Source organism: Amblyomma americanum, chromosome 8 (genome assembly GCF_052857255.1).
Source record: "Amblyomma americanum isolate KBUSLIRL-KWMA chromosome 8, ASM5285725v1, whole genome shotgun sequence".
In the NCBI taxonomy this organism is placed as follows: domain Eukaryota; kingdom Metazoa; phylum Arthropoda; class Arachnida; order Ixodida; family Ixodidae; genus Amblyomma; species Amblyomma americanum.
The window spans coordinates 46,159,212-46,175,916 of NC_135504.1; the positions used below are offsets into that span (position 1 = coordinate 46,159,212).

The following is a 16,705-nucleotide window of genomic DNA, read 5'->3' on the forward strand; positions in this document are numbered from 1 at the left end:
CCACCGATACGTGAGACAGTTAGCGCGCTTTTGCTTTCCTGTAAAGTTTCATTCATTACAGCGACGTATATCGACGAATTCAGGGAGCAGCGTCCCTGCAGCCCGTTCATGATCTCTTCGGGCAGCGGATGGGCTGTTTTGAAAGGCCTCCTAGTGACTCCGACCGATTTGTCTAACGGGCAAGGCGTCGCTAGTGGACTCTGTGGGAGCGTTGCAAGACGCTGTTGCGTTTCACTCTTAAAGGGCGAGTCTTAAACGTCCTCAAATTTTTCATTTCTTTTCATAAAATTAGTCAATTAATTACAATTACTTCATTAATTCTTCATGTCCTACCAAAGACAAATCAATCATGATTCCCTAGAACCACGAATTATCATTATACGAGGTTTTTATGCAGTTCCCGATCATAGGTCACCGGTTCGAATCCTCGCCGCGAGCTCGGCTCTAACATACCTAGTAAGTTTATGTTGCATGAAACGCTGAATCGCATGATACCATACGGAACATTGTGCGGCGAAGGCTTGGCATGATGCGATTTTTGTACGCAGCCCCGATTATATCCGAAACGCAGTGCCGAATACGCCGACAGCTTTTCGATCGAACGAGCCGTATACGCTGTCGCTGAAAAGTAATGAACAAGCCATTGTCTGAATTTTTGCTTCCTTGAAACAGCAGGAGTCGAAATTATTATCCGCGACAGCACTTGAGGCCTCTAAGAAAGAAGAAAAAAATTCTTCTTGGGAGAGAAAAAGCGTTGGAGAAAAAAAAAAGACATGTGATCCGCAGGGTGTATATACCCTACGTCATGCTGGCATTTTGCCCTTCGCGCCAAATATGTTTTTTTCAGCTTTATCATTATTCCGCTAGGCTGCCATCGAAACGATGGTTGTTTTCTGCATTCACTATGTATATTTTTACTCTTACGCTGCTCTTTTCAGCGGCTCAGGGAGTGAAGTTATCATTTCGGTCAAACACACCAGCAGAATTTATGTAACAGCCTTTGCCCCCGCCATCACATATCTCTATCGAATGCAGTCAAAGCGCCAAATGTTTACTCCATAGTCAAATGAACACGTTGTAAAGCACAGAAACAAAAATTTTCTGCCAACAATGCCTCAATGTTCGATACACACACACACACACACGCGCGCACGCGCACGCGCACGCACACGCACACACACACACACACACACACACACACACACACACACACACACACACACACACACACACACACACACACACACACACACACACACACACACACACACACACACACAACAAATATATATATATATATATATATATATATATATGTTGTAGAGCGGTTTATTGGCACGATGGAAGCGCCGGCTACGAAGACCTTGGCACAGGCAATCTACGAGGCAGAGAGCCGAGAGACCAGACACAAGCGGCAGTGTTCCATCCAGCACGAGCATCCCACCGGCGGCGCGAGCGCTTCGTCGTCGTTGGCTTTGGGGCTGGTTCATCTTCTTCATTCCAAGTGCCCCGGCGGAAAGAGGGAGCCATCCTGGCGACTCAAGGAGAAGAGACTACGAGGGGGCTATAATACGGCTTCAAGCGGCTGACGTGAACGAAGTCGCGGCCACGGCGGCGATGGTCCGAAGAAGGTGTCACCGGTTCGATAATGTAGTTGACCGGTGACGTACGCTCCAAGATTCGGTAAGGGCCGATGTGCTTGGCCGAAAATTTGGACGTATTCGGAACAGAGAGCCAGACCAGTGAGCCAGTGGAGAAGTGAACCGCGGGCGTGTCTTGATCGGAAGCATGGGTACGGAGACCTTGACGTTCGGCGGTGAAGGAGCGAGCCAACTGGCGGCACTGCTCAGCATGGCGGGTGATGTCAGAGAGGGAAGCATATTCCGAGCTGTCGGGGTTGTAGGGAAGGATTGTATCCAACATACAAGAAGGTTCGCGTCCGAATAAAATAAAGAATGGTGAAAAGCCGGTGGTTGCTTGAGAGGCGGTGTTATATGCATAGGTGACGAACGGAAGAACCTGATTCCAATTGGAGCTGTCGGAGTCAATGTACATGGCGATCATGTCCCCAAGAGCACGGTTGAAGCGTTTGGTGAGGCCGTTGGTTTGAGGGTGGTAAGCAGTAGTGGTGCGGTGGACTGTGTGGCACGCAGCGAGAAGCTCGTGAAGAACTTCAGACAAGAAAACACGGCCGCGGTCACTGAGAAGTTCGCGAGGAGCGCCGTGACGCAGGACAAAGTGATGAAGAAGGAATAAGGCTACATCGCGAGCAGTAGCCGCACGTAGGGCAGCCGTCTCAGCATACCGAGTGAGGTGGTCCACGGCGACTATGATCCAGCGATTCCCAGCGGTCGTGAAGGGAAGTGGCCCATATAGGTCGATGCCCACACGATCAAAAGGGCGAGCCGGACACGGTATTGGCTGTAACGGGGCAGTCGAAGGGCGAGGTGTCGACTTCCGCTGCTGGCAGGCCGTGCAGGAGCGAACGTAGCGACGAACGAAGTTGTACATGCCCCGCCAATAGTACCTCTGGCGTAGTCGCTCGCACGTTTTCAGCGAGCCAGCGTGAGCGCTCTGAGGATCGGCATGGTGGTGTTCACAAATCTCAGTGCGGAGATGTCGGGGAATCACGAGAAGCCACTTGCGGCCATCTGGACGATAGTTGCGCCGGTACAGAAGACCGTCGCGAAGGGCAAAATGGGAAGCCTGGCGACGAAGTGCTCGAGGGAAGGAAGCCGTAGAGTGTGCACGAAGTACGTCGAGCAACGATGAAAACCATGGATCTTGGCGTTGTTGATGGGGCATGTCCATGGTAGTGAGCGCTGCGAGTAGGGATGCAGATATTGGCGAAGAGGGCGCAGGAGAGGGCAGTGGGGAGCGGGACAAGGCGTCGGCGTCGGAGTGCTTGCGACCCGATCGGTAAACTACGGTGATATCCAATTCCTGAAGACGGAGGGCCCAGCGGCCTAGGCGCCCTGAGGGATCTTTGAGTGAAGCCAACCAGCACAAAGCGTGATGATCGGTGACGACGGTGAACGGGCGGCCATATAAGTATGGGCGGAATTTTGTTAGAGCCCACACTACGGCGAGACACTCCTTTTCCGTCACGGTGTAGTTCGACTCAGCCTTGGTGAGGGCACGGCTGGCGTACGCAACGACGTATCAGGAAATTCGGGCTTGCGCTGGGCAAGGACCGCCCCGAGGCCGATTCCGCTTGCGTCGGTGTGCACTTCAGTAGGGGCATTGGGGTCGTAGTGTCGGAGGATAGGTGGTGAGGTGAGAAAACGACGGAGCGCAGCAAAAGCGTCGTCGCAGGCCGAGTCCCACGTAGACAGGTCGGCCTGACAATTAAGAAGTTTCGTCAGGGGCGCGACGATGGAGGCGTAATTGGGAACAAATCGCCGAAAATAGGAGCAGAGACACACAAATCGGCGCACTTGTTTTGTAGAAGTCGGTTTAGGGAAGTCAGCGACAGCACGGAGTTTGTCAGGATCGGGCAGGACTCCAATATATATATATATATATATATATATATATATATATATATATATATATATATATATATATATAAATATATATATATATATATATATATATATATATATATATATATATATATATATATATATATATATATATATATATATCCAACGCGGAGTTTATCTAACGCGGACTTTCTCCAACGCGAAGTTTCTCCAACACGGAGTTTCTTCAACATGGACTTTCTCCAGCACGGACTTTCTCATATATATATATATATATATAGAGAGAGAGAGAGAGCGAGATAGAAAAGAGAGGGCAAATGAAATGTGGGGACGTATGACAAACATATGAAGGAAGCCAACACAGTCACCGAAACAAAGGTGCATAGAGGAATATTTCTCTTTTTTTTGAATTTGTAGTGCAAATCAATTGGTTTAAAGAGAACTACTTACAAAGCAGCAGAAAAAACAACCATGCCGCTGGTGTGATCCGAACCCGCCACCTTCGAATATCGCGTCCGGTGCTCTATCAACAGGGCTATAGCGACGGCTGCCCAATATTCTGCTTTCGTGGGTGTTTATGTTTAGCGTGTAAGCGAACATTGAGAGTGTTCACCAGCGCCACCCTCATCCATAGCGGTGGACGTAGCACGCCCTGTAATACCGTTAGATGACGTTCTACGTCATCTAACGTTCTACGCCATCTACGTCTATGGACGAGGGTGGCGCTGGTGAACACTCTCAAGGCTCGCTTACACCCATTAAACATATACACCCATAAGAGCAGCAGATTGGACAGCCGTCGCCGTAGCTCAGTTGGTAAGAGCACCTGTCGCGATATTCGGAGGTCGTGGGTTCGGATCCCACCGGCGGCATGGTTGTTTTTTCTGCTGCTTTATAATAATTTTCTTTAAAACTAATTGATTGGCACTAGATATTAAAAAATAGAAACATTCCCCTATGCACCTTCGTTTCGTTGACTGTTGGCTTCCTTAATAAGATTGTCAAACGAGCCCCTCACTTCATTTGCCTTGTCTGCTAATAGCTTAACGGGGGTCTCGGTTCTGGCAGTCTTGATGCCATAGGTAGCACAAGAGGGCTCTCGCACAGTTTCAGCCCTCCCCGTAGGACGACGTTCTACGTCACGCTCGCGGTATTACAGGACGTGCTACGTCCGCCGCTATGGTCGAGGGTGGCGCTGGTGAACACTCTCAAGGCTCGCTTACACCCAGTAAACATAAATACCCACGAGAGCTGCAGATTGGACAGCCGTCGCCGTAGCTAAGTTGGTAAGAGCACCGGACGCGATATTCGGAGGTCGTGGGTTCGGATCCCACCTGCGGCATGGTTGTTTTTTCTGCTGCTTTGTAATGATTTTCTTTAAAACTAATTGATTTGCACTAGATATTAAAAAATAGAAACATTCCACTATGCACCTTCGTTTCGTTCACTGTTGGCTTCCTTAATATGATTGTCAAACGAGCCCCTCACTTCATTTGCCTTTTCTGCTGATATATATATATATATATATTAGTTATTATATATATTTACACCAGGTATCAAAGCTATAAACGTGTGTATCTCAACACGACTAATCCATTGACACCATCCAGAACCGCCTGCGAACAACGGTTCGCCCGTAGAGGCCGTCTGAAGGTCCTCGGAATGCATGCTTTGGGGGGTGGAAAGGTCGTCGTTGCGAATCCCGCACATATTTTGGGCGGAATCTTCATTATTTTCTTTTATCGTCAGGATATGCAAGTGATTTGACACCACTTCGAACATTCTGCGTCAAACGGATGACCCCGAAATTTGATGCAAATGGTGGTCCCGGCGGCGTCTGTCTTCGAAAGCCGCTATACAAGCACATATACACGATGTTTCAGAGAAGCCTTTAGGTAATTTTCAAAAATTGGTTCTTGCGGTAAAAATTTGGGCTTGACGGCATGGAAGTGCAAAGGCTGGCGGGCACCAGAAAACCGGTGAATCATATTAACTAGTAAACTGGCTAAGAAGTTCCAATAATTAACTTTTTAACAATTAGAGTCAGGTGCCTAGCTGCAATTAGAGATTTTTAGCCGGCTGCTAGTAATATTTGTTTGAGTTATTATAATTTTGAAAACGCGATTACCCTTGGCGCTGCGACACAAAATTTAGCCTTTTCGACTAGTATGTGCATTGGAGGGGTTGCTTTACCTGCATGCTTTCGAAGGCGCGTGGAGTTTCGCACGATGGAGCCAAAGTTTGTACAGCCAAAGCGGCGGAGGTAATAGTGTTTTCGAAATTCCAACAACTTATATGGCGGTTACTAACGGCCGGCCACAAATCTCTAGTTGCCACTTGACGCCTAATTGTGATAGTTAAAAAGTTTGTTATTGTAAATTAGTTGTCCAGCCAACTAGTTAAGATGAATCACCGGCTCTCTAGCGTTCGCCAATTTTCTGAATACTGTGATGCAAAATTCATCATTTTGCCTCAAGAATCGTTTATTTTATTATGTAAATTCCTGCCTGAAGCATTAGGTATAACGAATCGAAGGCGTAGGTATCGATTAAGGCGCTACGCGCCCACTGGTGCTTTGTGATACAGTGGTGATCGTGGTGGAAACATTTATTGCCAAATACCGAGGGGGGAAAACCCCTTAACATGGCACGAGGCAACCCTTAGGGGGCCACCTTTACAGGGCAAAGGACATCCCTTGGAGGGCTATCCGCTTCAGGCCGTCGGTAATTATCCGGCGCTGGTCAGCAGCAGCGGAGCTGGCCAGGGGAGTCTCCCAGTATGATTCCGCCGTGGTGGGGGATGGAGGTTGTGGGAAGGCAGGACAGGTGAGGAGGACATGAGGGAAATCTCCCAGTTTCTGGTCACGTTGTTATTGTTTTGGTCAATTTGACCTTCACTGCAGGCAGACGCGTCCTTGAGAATCGTAAATAGTAAAAGCTAACACTCTCAATATGCCAAAACTTGGTGACCGCTTAGTTCCACAGTCGGCATGAACGGCCCGTAGGGTGTGGCAGCAGTAGATGGTAAGCGCTAACGCTTCTTGAGGTCTCGTTCTAGCGCGAACGCCATCCAACACAACAGTTTCCAAATTTGAAGGTTTGCCCTCTACCAATGTCGCCGCCGCCACTCTCAGCTTCTGCGAGGTCTACACCAGCATCCATTCCTCGATCAGGCTACGCCACCAATTGGCTTGCCGCTCGACGGCGATCAGAACCTTTACCATCTTGATGGCGAGCCTGGCGAGATTTACGACAGTCCTCCGCGACACACATAGGATAGCGGTAAGGAGGACAGCTGCTCAATATCCACACGGATTAGTTTTTCACTTTGTTAGTTTGTTCCTTAGGCCTCCTGGAGAGGGAATCTTGAAACATCTTCTCGCCGAGCATTCAGTTCCGAGCTGCAGCTGCTCGGCGGGCAAGAGATACACTGAACCGACTCGGCCACCGCACGTGGTCGCAGGTCTTCGCGGCTCCGATAGCGAGCGACGGTCGGCATCGTTTTCTGTGCTTGAGATTCCGATCTTTCGATATATCTCTCAGGAGCAGTGTCCCGCAATTCTCTCTCTCTCTCCTGTGTTATTACTGCGTAGTCCACCTTTCTTGTTTTCTTTTTTCTGTCATTTCTCTGCTAGACAGCATTTTATTTATCTTCTCCGTCACCCTTCTTGTCTGCAAGGCGTCCCTTCATTTCCTTCGACTAGTTCTTCCCTTTGTTCCCCTTCGCCGTCCCACTATTCGTCATCTGAACATTCTCTCCTGAACTCGGATAGGCCTGTAGACCTGGGCAGAGCACTCGGGGTATGCCTGCCTCAGTGATTAAAAAACCGACTTCATATTTGTGGTCTCCGTTGCTGCTGTCTCCACGACTCCTTAGTCCGTGACAATATCCCATGCCATCGGATGTGCGTTGCCAGAATGTCTACCCTCTCTCTGCCGCTTGCTGCATTCAGCAATGAAATTAACGTCCCCGTTTGATACTAATGCAGTATGACAACCGTGAGTGATAAACGAGGTCACAGGCAACAACCATTGTTTTATTGTTGTTGAGCACTTTGCTACTGAAATATGTTTTGGTTGACAGCCGGGAATCCGTGATAAAGTGTATTCTGAAACTGCCTTCGCTTGATGAACACGTAAAGGCAACAGAAGCCGCTGCTGCTTTGTTCACATGGTTCGCGCGTCATTACCACGCGACAAGACATGTGCGCAGATTCCGCGCTAGATTCACTGCATTAAACGTCACCTTCTTTATATATAAAAAGGTTGTACGCTTGATGTTACCCTCACTTCTTCAGCAACACTGGTACACACTGCACACCTTAACTGTGCGGCTTGCTGAATTATGGTGAGTAACTTCTAATTTATTTTAGGCGTTTTTGTTACACTGCCGAAGAACTTTCCGTCTCCAGTTAACCAGCTGGTGCCTTGTGAAATTACAGTACCATGGGTGCGTTTTGCCCGATTGCTGGCGGGCTTCAGCTTAAGTGAGAAGCTATATAATGGCTCAAAAAGTATTAGAGGGTCCATACGCACAACAGTAAATATAAAACTACTTTTTTTCGCTATCCGTAATGTGCAAACAATGCGCCACGCGAGAGTATTACGTTTACACGCAATACTTTCTTATTTAAAAAATAATATTGTATTTGTTTAATACAATCTGGTGTCAGTACTGTGATGCCTTCACAGCTGCCTCACTGCATCGCAGCTAGGCACATTTAATATAATTCAACATATGTTCTATCGGCGGTGCCAATGTGCTGGCAAACTTTGAGCTGCATTAGGCTTCCCATTAAACCATTGTATTCTCGACGAAGATTTCTGGTGTGCAGTAGGTCTGCAGGTAATCTTTGGGGTTAACGCTTATACATAACACATCTATGAACACAGGAATAATAGTGTGCTGATTGAGAGCATTTCTCTGCAGACATGAACGCTCGGTTGTACAGAGTGATAACAGTGCTCTTTAATGAATTTAGCCGGCATTCCTTCAGTTCTGAACAAGACAGATATGTGTATTATTAGTTTCCCTATTCCCTCCACAGCTCCCAGAAAATGTACAATATTCTTCTTTCTGGCAGCACTGAATGAATAGGTACCTTTGAATTTCGTAGCTTCGGAAAATATTTTGCGCATTCGGTACCGGGCCCGTTGAGTTGTCAAGAATCCGGCTGAAAAGCCAGAGTATTTCTCTCGATGCTACAAAGTCACAATATTACTCAGTTCGCAGCATCATGATACTGCACTGTGTGGTTAGCGTTCCCATTCCTTCTCCAAATCTCTTTTTTATTCTGCTTCGCCACAAGGAGAAATATGTAAATATTTTGATGGACACACTGCACTTGCTGTGTAGCCTAGCCCACCGTCGTTTGTGCTATAAATGTACAACAGGAGGCGTTCAGCCGTAGTAAGAACCGGTTCTGGCACTGCTATATTAGTGATGGGAAAAATGCACATTTGGTGAGTGCACAAGTGAATGTTTGCTGGCGCACGTCTGTCTGCCACTCAGACATCACACAACCTCCTGTTCGCAACTTTCACGAGCGCTACTCTCCAGCCCCAGTGGCACAGAGACGATCTCCTGACACCTAATGCGCCTATTGTTGTTGAAGTCTGGGTCTAACGGCGCGCGTCTCAAAATCGTTGTTACCGCAAGACATCCAGTGTTGGTAAAATTTGTTACTTGACAACAAGAAGGGTGATAACTTTTTGGAATTTCTCAAAATTTATTTCGGTGTTTCTGGATCACAACCAGACGCCTTATGGCAATGTTTCGTCTACTAGAGTTTTTAGCCGACCGAAAAGTTCATATTGCCACCTGCTTTTTGTTGACCGCAACTGCCGATACTCTATAGACGCAGAACTCCGCTTCATGCATCAAAACGTCTGTCCTAAATTACGGATCAGCTTTGCAGGAACGCCAGCTAGATACCGGGTGTTTCCGGGAAGAGTTGTGAAAATTCATTTAAATAGATTAATAGACCTTGAGACCAAACCTGTTTAGTAAGAAACTGCCAACCGTCGTAAACGTAAGTGATTTTAAAATTATGAGAGCTATTAAAAACATGAGGAGTTGTCTTCATAAATTTAATAAATATCACTGTTTTCTAAACAAAGAAAAAGTATTTTTTATTGCTTGGCATTGCGAGGAAATGATAAGCCTTATTCAGCAGGAAAACATACAGAACTCGTGCAAAGGCGCAGAAGTTTTGAGAAAATTTGGACGTCCACTGGTGTCAACTTCGCCAGCGAATGGCAATAAGATTAATCTGTCCGCAGTGTTGTAGCGGTAAAACCCTGTAGGCACTGCGTGAGCAGATGCTCGAAAATGGCGTCTGAATGCGATCGAAAATACCTGAAAAATGTCATACATTGCCACACAAAAATGCGTAAGGCATTGCCAGTCGACCTTTTCAGATATATTGTCACCGGCAAACGGCCATATGGAAATTTTTTTAGAAGGCGAGATATGGTACCTTTCTTAAGGATGAATGTCTATGAATTCTGTCGAAATTCCTCCTGCTCTTAGTAATAGAGTGAAAAGGGGGTGACGTTTCCTGGTGCTAATTTGTTCCCCTTTTTGTCGCCTCCCGGGTAACCTCCCGGGATAAGCAGCAAGACACAACTAAAGCATCAAAACGTGTGTTGAGCGAAGGTAGTTAGAACTCGTGCTCCTAGCAGTCACAGTACGCTTTGAGGCCGACCATATGAACGACTTCGAACTGAGGCGCTCGGCGGGTCATCTTATGCCCGAGATGTTAAGCTTAAGCCGCACCGCCTACTTCAAAACTACATATCTTACCACCAACAAACAAACTGGTTCATCAAACACGTTAACAAGAGTTTGCTTGACATATCTCTATGAATGTCGACATCGAGCACAAAACTTGGCACGATGTGTTATTTTAGTGTTACTTTTACGAACAGCTCTACGATTCGAGAAAAAAACGGGTTTTCATCGTTTTGTCCTGCTGAATTACAAGGAAGTGACAGCCACACTGGACGCTATGATGCCCCACCCGCCAGACGTCGTGTTAGGACGGTGTGGCCGCGGAGGGTCTAGTTCTGGGCGACGTCATGAGAGGGTGCTAGTGGGTCGCCAAGCCATGATCATCGTCATTATCAGGATAAGCAGTCGCGGCAGGAAGAAAGGAGACGAGTGGAATAAAGACTGTTGGCGTGAGAGCCCGTGTGCTTTGAAGTTGTTTGGGTGCATCAAGGCCAGAGCACCGCAAGTGGGGGCTTGTCGGGGAATCAACCGCGACGTGAACTCCATAACATTTCCCGAGGGTATAATGCAGCTCTTAGTGAGCCAGATGGTCGGATCCGCGCTGCAGCGGGAGAACGTTGCAACGGTGGTTCGGGAGGGTCTAATGGCGGCACATGTGCCCTCCGGCGTCTGCGGTTCACAGGAGGCTGAGGTGGCTGTGAAGGCTATGGATGCTGTACATCCTCCCAGTAATGCTGTGCCACGGATTATCTCGCAACTGCCGAGATTGGCGTGCTTTAACGATCTCCAGACACTCGAAGAATTCTTTGAACGCCCGGAGAACCGGCACCACCACATACAAGACTCACTCAGATTGTGCCGGCCGCAGTAGATGGTAGTGCAAAGGTGTGGAGCTATTTCGCGGGACTGTTCGCCACTCCGGAAGATTTGTGCTCGCATTCAGCACGGATTTCGCCTCCATCGATGCCAAACGCCACCTGAAGAAGGGGATAGGGAGCAGGACACAGCGAGCGGAAGAAAATTTGAAAGAATTTATGCACACCATACGGGCTTATTAATAGCGGATCAGCGGCGACGTACCAACTTCTGAAAATGTGGCCTGTATCCTCCGAAAAATGCACCCACGGCTGTTGGAGCTGGTGGACGGCGTGCAGTTCGCTAACCTTGCGGAGGTGGCGAAGGCGACCGACAGCCTAATGGAGAGGGTTTGGCGACGACTGACGTACAGGCCACCTCCTTCCCTGGGCAACCAAGTGGCCAGGGATTATCTATTTTCCAAGTCTCTGGACACTTGGTTGTCTGTGGAAGGAAGTCGCCTGTACTTCTTGGCCTATAGGTCAAGTCCTACAGGCCAGCCTCGGCCACACAAGCCTTCTAGTGCGGCAGCTTGCTCTGAAGGCTGCACCCTAGAGCGCGTATAAGTCGGCAGCCACGGCTGTATACCAGCCCGTCCCAACGTTGCCCGCATACCAGTGGTCCGGCCATCCAGCCGTCGTTCCACAGTGATTAGCTGCACGCTTCAGCTACGCGACCGCTACCTGCATTACCCCCGTTTTTGCCTTCGCCTCAGCCCAAGCGGGCATACACATGGCGGACTCGGTGCCAACGCTGCGGAAGAATGGGACACGCTGTTCACGACTGCGCGACTTGCCGCCGAATCAAAGCACCAGTCTGCTACCGCTGCCAAGCGCTTTGCCTGGGAAACGGGCGCCAGTAGACGCTGTACCGGCGTGCGTCTAGGATAGTGTGCTTCAAGCACAACTGCAGCTATTTGGAGGGAGCCCCTCTTGGATGTCCGGATTGTATCAACTTTATTCCAGGAACTGCTGGCCACTGGCTCCAATGTTAGTCTGCTGGGGCCGCAGGCAATGGCTGCTGCAGAGGCTACTGGGGCCAAAAACGAGAGAGGCGGACAATCCGTCTGGCAACAGGTTGGTCCCAGTCGACCAAAACAGTCCGGTGCAAGATTATGTCGGCAGCCAGCTATCGCAGAAACCCGTTCTTGGGTGTACCCGATCTCTGCAGGGACATTGCATTGGCAAGGGGCTTTGTTACAGTGACCGGGAGTTCCATACATGTGGCACTAGCAGGCTGGAGAGAAGAGATGGCGCGAATATGCACTGTACCCTTCTTCAAGGCTGAGATAGCGTTGGGGAGAGAAAGCCTGCCTGAAGAAGATCCTTACTGTTTGGACAGCATCTTTTCAGAGCAAGCCGCCTTTGCTGCCAGTGTGGATCATGAGGTGTTTACAAATGACAACCACTCGGACAATGTCACCAAGGGCCAAAGTCATGGAGAGGAAGCTAGAGACCTTGACGCCAGTTTTTACCACGATCCTTGGCTGCACCACTCTTGCTGAACAACGCATTGACACCGGAGACAGCTGCCAGCTCAGCCTGCGACCAGTGAATGCGAATCACCAAAAAGTAATTGAAAGCTGCTTTAAGAATGTGCTCCAACAAGGCCTGAAAAGCCGCAGCACAAGCTAATGGAGCAGTGCTCTTGTGCTTGTGGCGAAGAAGTCTAGAGGCTATCGCCTCGCAATTGACTTCCGCCCATTCAGTTAACGTATCAAGGTGCCTGCCTACCCCAATGCCGCTGACAGACAGGCTGCTGGCTGAACTTGGTCGAGCCCAGTGGTTTTCAAGGTTTGGGTTTTTTCGGATATCTGTCCGGGACGAGGAACTGAACCTAATGCCTGGAAATTAATGCGGCATCTGCTCGACGAGACAAACAAAATCCCACCAACGCGACCGCCTCGCTAAGGTTATTTACAGAGCAGTCAAGGAAAATGGGGAACCCTAAGTAATCAGACGCATAGATAACAAGTACCTCCCGGTTACTCCCACGGAAAAGCATCCCTAGTACAGCGGTCAAGCCAACGAGAAGCTCGACCGCGACATCAGCCTCGAGGAAGTGCGAGCGGCTCTGCACAAATTAAACAGCAGGTCAGCGGTCGACCAGGATCACGTCTCGAACAGAGCACTTAAGAACCTCAGCGATGTAGCCATCAAGAACCTTACCGGTTATTACAAGTGCTGGAGGACGGGGCCACTGACCCAGCAGTGGAAGACTGCCAAAACGATCCTCATCCCCAAACCAAGCAAGCCGCCGAACACGGACAACCTACGACCAAGCTCGCTCACGTCCTGCGTAGGCAATTTACGTGTTCGAGCACGTCCCCATGTGTAGGTGGCAGGACTACCTGGAGGAGTCGGGACTTTATCCCACCACGATCATCGGGTTTCGGCGTTCCTTCGGCACCGAAGACGCGATGAATCTGCTGAAGAAAGATGCCATTGACGCTGACACCCTACCGAAAGACAACAAGGCCACCCTAGAGCTGAACCTGCATAGCGCCTTCGACAAAGTGTAGCACTCTGCGATCCTATCCCAGGTGTCCAGACTCAACATTGGCGCACGAACTTACAATTTCAGAAAGAACTTTCTGACGGGGCGGACTACAGAGCTATGCGCCGGTGATCTACGGGTCCAACCGGAAAAGCTCGGTAGTGTCGAGACCCCCCAGGGCTCGGTCATCACGCCGTTGTTATTCAACCTCGTTATGATCGGGGTGGCCAAGCGACTCTCTCAAGTCGAAGGGGTCCGGCACACCATCTACGCCGCCGACATCACGCCGTGGGTTCCGGGAGGCAGCGATGGTCGCATTGAGAACACGCTGCAAGAGGCCGTCGATGCCATCGAAGACAAGGTAAATAGATTCGGTTTGCTCTGCTCACCAGGCAAGTCATAATTGCTGGTGTTACCACCAAAGTACTTTAGACGTAACAAGAGCAAACCGAGAGACCGAGCGGAACAGGTATTGTGGCCGTGCTTCTACAGGAAGGCCCCGACATCCAGCTTCGACCGGTGTCCCTCATAAGTCAAGTGCTAACAGAGGCACAGAAGCATTACACTGTCCAAGAGTGAAGGCGTCTTGCAGTGGTTTGGGGCGTTGAAAAGTTCAGACCCTATCTGGAGTTAAGGAGTTTTAGGTAGACTGTGACCACTCCTCATTGGCATGATTGTTCAGCACTAATCTGGCTTTGCCAAGAGTAAAGCGCTTAGTGCTCGGGCTACAAGGTTTAAATTGCAAAATAAAGCACTGAAGGGGGCTTCCAAACATTCCCGACGATGCTCTCAGCAGGGCACATCTTCAACGGCCTGACATTCCAAGCCATATCTTACATCGAACGCTGTTCCCCAATGCTACTACAGAAAGCTAGCACCAGAACACCTTTGAGACAATAGCGGTGCTCTCTGCACGAGGAGAGATTTCTGTTCTAAATGACGTGCAACGGCTGATTGATAGTCAGAAAAAAGACCCCCTACTGTCAGCCCTTAAGGACGTTTTGCAGGGCAGAGGGCTTCCTAATAGGGACCCAGACCAACGTCTCTTGCAAGATACCTGGCAGAGGGGACAGCGCTGGACGCCAGTGGATTGCTCGTTCATTACAGGGGCAACAGAATGTGCCTTGGCATCGGAACCATCAGCGGTAGCTTCATGATCATCCGACAAGTGGCCATGCTGGATTCTTCAAAACACTACCGCTTATCGAGCCGCATTTTCTGGCTGGGTATGCGAGCTGATGTGTCCATGCATGCGCTATGTTTCGAGGTGTGCCAACGTAAAAAGGCCCCTCGGCAGAAGCCTGAACGCCTTATGAGCAGCCAGTAGGCCGCTTTTTCAATGAAAGAACTCAGTGTGCACATAATCGTACCACTGCCCCCTTCGTCACGACACCACAAGTATCTCCTTGTTGTCATTGATAAGTTTTTAAAGTTTATTGATCTCTTACCTCTGCGTGCGCCGTTGAGCAAATTATTCTGGACAGCATGGCTGAAGTTCTTTGCCGGCACGGAACTCGTGCAATATCCAATGACAACTGGAAATCTTTTGCGAGCACAGTGTGGCGAGGCCTCCTGAAGCATTGGGGCATAAAAGATCGAAGCACTGTGTCCTACAGACCACCCGGACAAATGGTGGAGCGCTACAACGGCACATTAAACGTGTGCCTCCGGGCCTGTTGCACAAACCAGACTGGACCAGCATATCCCCAGAATTGCTTTAGCCGTACGCAAAGGTTAAAGTATAGTCTCTCACATAAATTCTGAGGCTAATTTTGATGAATGACTGGTAATAAAAAGATTTTGGCACCGGCTGAATATATTGGTTTTCTTCAGCGCAGTCTGTCACTAAATACCATTCAAAGAGGGTATGCAGCTCCTTAAAAAAGATTTAAAAGACGTTGTTTTCATAACGACGCACTTTAAACTTAAAAGTTACACAATTCTCCCAAAGCTAATGTTCAATGCCCTACTGAGAGGCATTCCCTGTTTTAACAGGAAAGCACCATTTCACAAAGTCAAACAAAACCAAGAGTCCTTTGGCATTCTTTTACGTAAAGGGTGCAGAAATGGAAATTTTCCCGCGACTCGGTTCGTAGTTAGCAGCCATACGAACAGCCAGTTTAGTTGGCCACTGCACGAGAGCTCTATTTATCGCCGCAGCCGATCACGCCTCCTGTTAAACAGCAACACACTCTGGATCTGTGCATTCCACATTTTCGTCTTCAGCAACTTCCATATACGGCGCGAAACGACCAGATGAGCTTAACATTGATCAGAGCTTAATGTTGGTGGATTCCAAGAGAAAGTAAGCGTAGCAAGGGGCGGCAGAAGGTGAGGTGGGCGGATGAAATTAAGAAGTTTGCAGGCAAAGGGTGGATGCAGCTGGCAAAGGATAGGGTTAATTGGAGAGACATGGGAGAGGCCTTTGCCCTGCAGTGGGTGTAGTAAGGCTGATGATGATGATGATGATGATGATGATGATGATGTCGGCGCCAGACGTGCCGACGGCACAGCAAAGCAGAACCTAGGCCAACCAGGATAAATACGTGCATTTGCGTCCAGAGTTAGCTTAACGGTGTTAAAAGCTCCACTTTTTAAATAAATTTCATAGAATCGACTTTTCAAACACCCCTGTTTGTTCTAAGTGTGATTTTGTACGAAAAACAGTTTATTTCCGGCTTTTTTTTAAAGAAAGTTTTTCCAGAGTGCTCAATATATATTTCCTGGGACTGCAGTCTGTTTTATTTAGTCGGTGTCTTAGAAAAGGGCAGAATCCAATTGTTCATCTAATAATTTTTCTAGCTATTTGCTTCCAGGTAACCTAGCTTATAGTTCAACTTATTTCTGTATTTTAGTTGACAGAGTATTTAGCTTAACATTTTTTCTGAGTACCGGTTGGTGATATTCATTCCGGAAACTCTTCTAGAATATCAACACATAAGTAATTAATACTGCTCCCAACATGTTTCAGATCGTCACGCTTTCGGCACCCCCTTAGTTCGTGAAGAAAAGCGCCGTAGCTTCTTGTACTCTTAATGTCTTCAGCCTGCTTTCCCTTGAAGGTGAACACACAAAATGAAATCAGTCCTTCGAACTGTATTTAATTTCGAGTATTACGAGCTCCACTGTTGATGGGC

The 16,705-nt window shown here is 48.5% G+C and overlaps 1 long non-coding RNA gene across 1 annotated transcript in view; it reads left to right on the forward strand.

Annotated features, from left to right (window-relative positions):
* The first annotated feature begins 7,787 nt into the window (after nt 1-7,787).
* The window catches only part of LOC144100297 (uncharacterized), a 59,171-nt gene continuing 50,253 nt past the window's right edge, over nt 7,788-16,705 (forward strand). The window contains exon 1 of the long non-coding RNA XR_013307605.1: nt 7,788-7,832. This is a non-coding gene — a long non-coding RNA (uncharacterized LOC144100297). The remainder of the gene's footprint in view (nt 7,833-16,705) is intronic.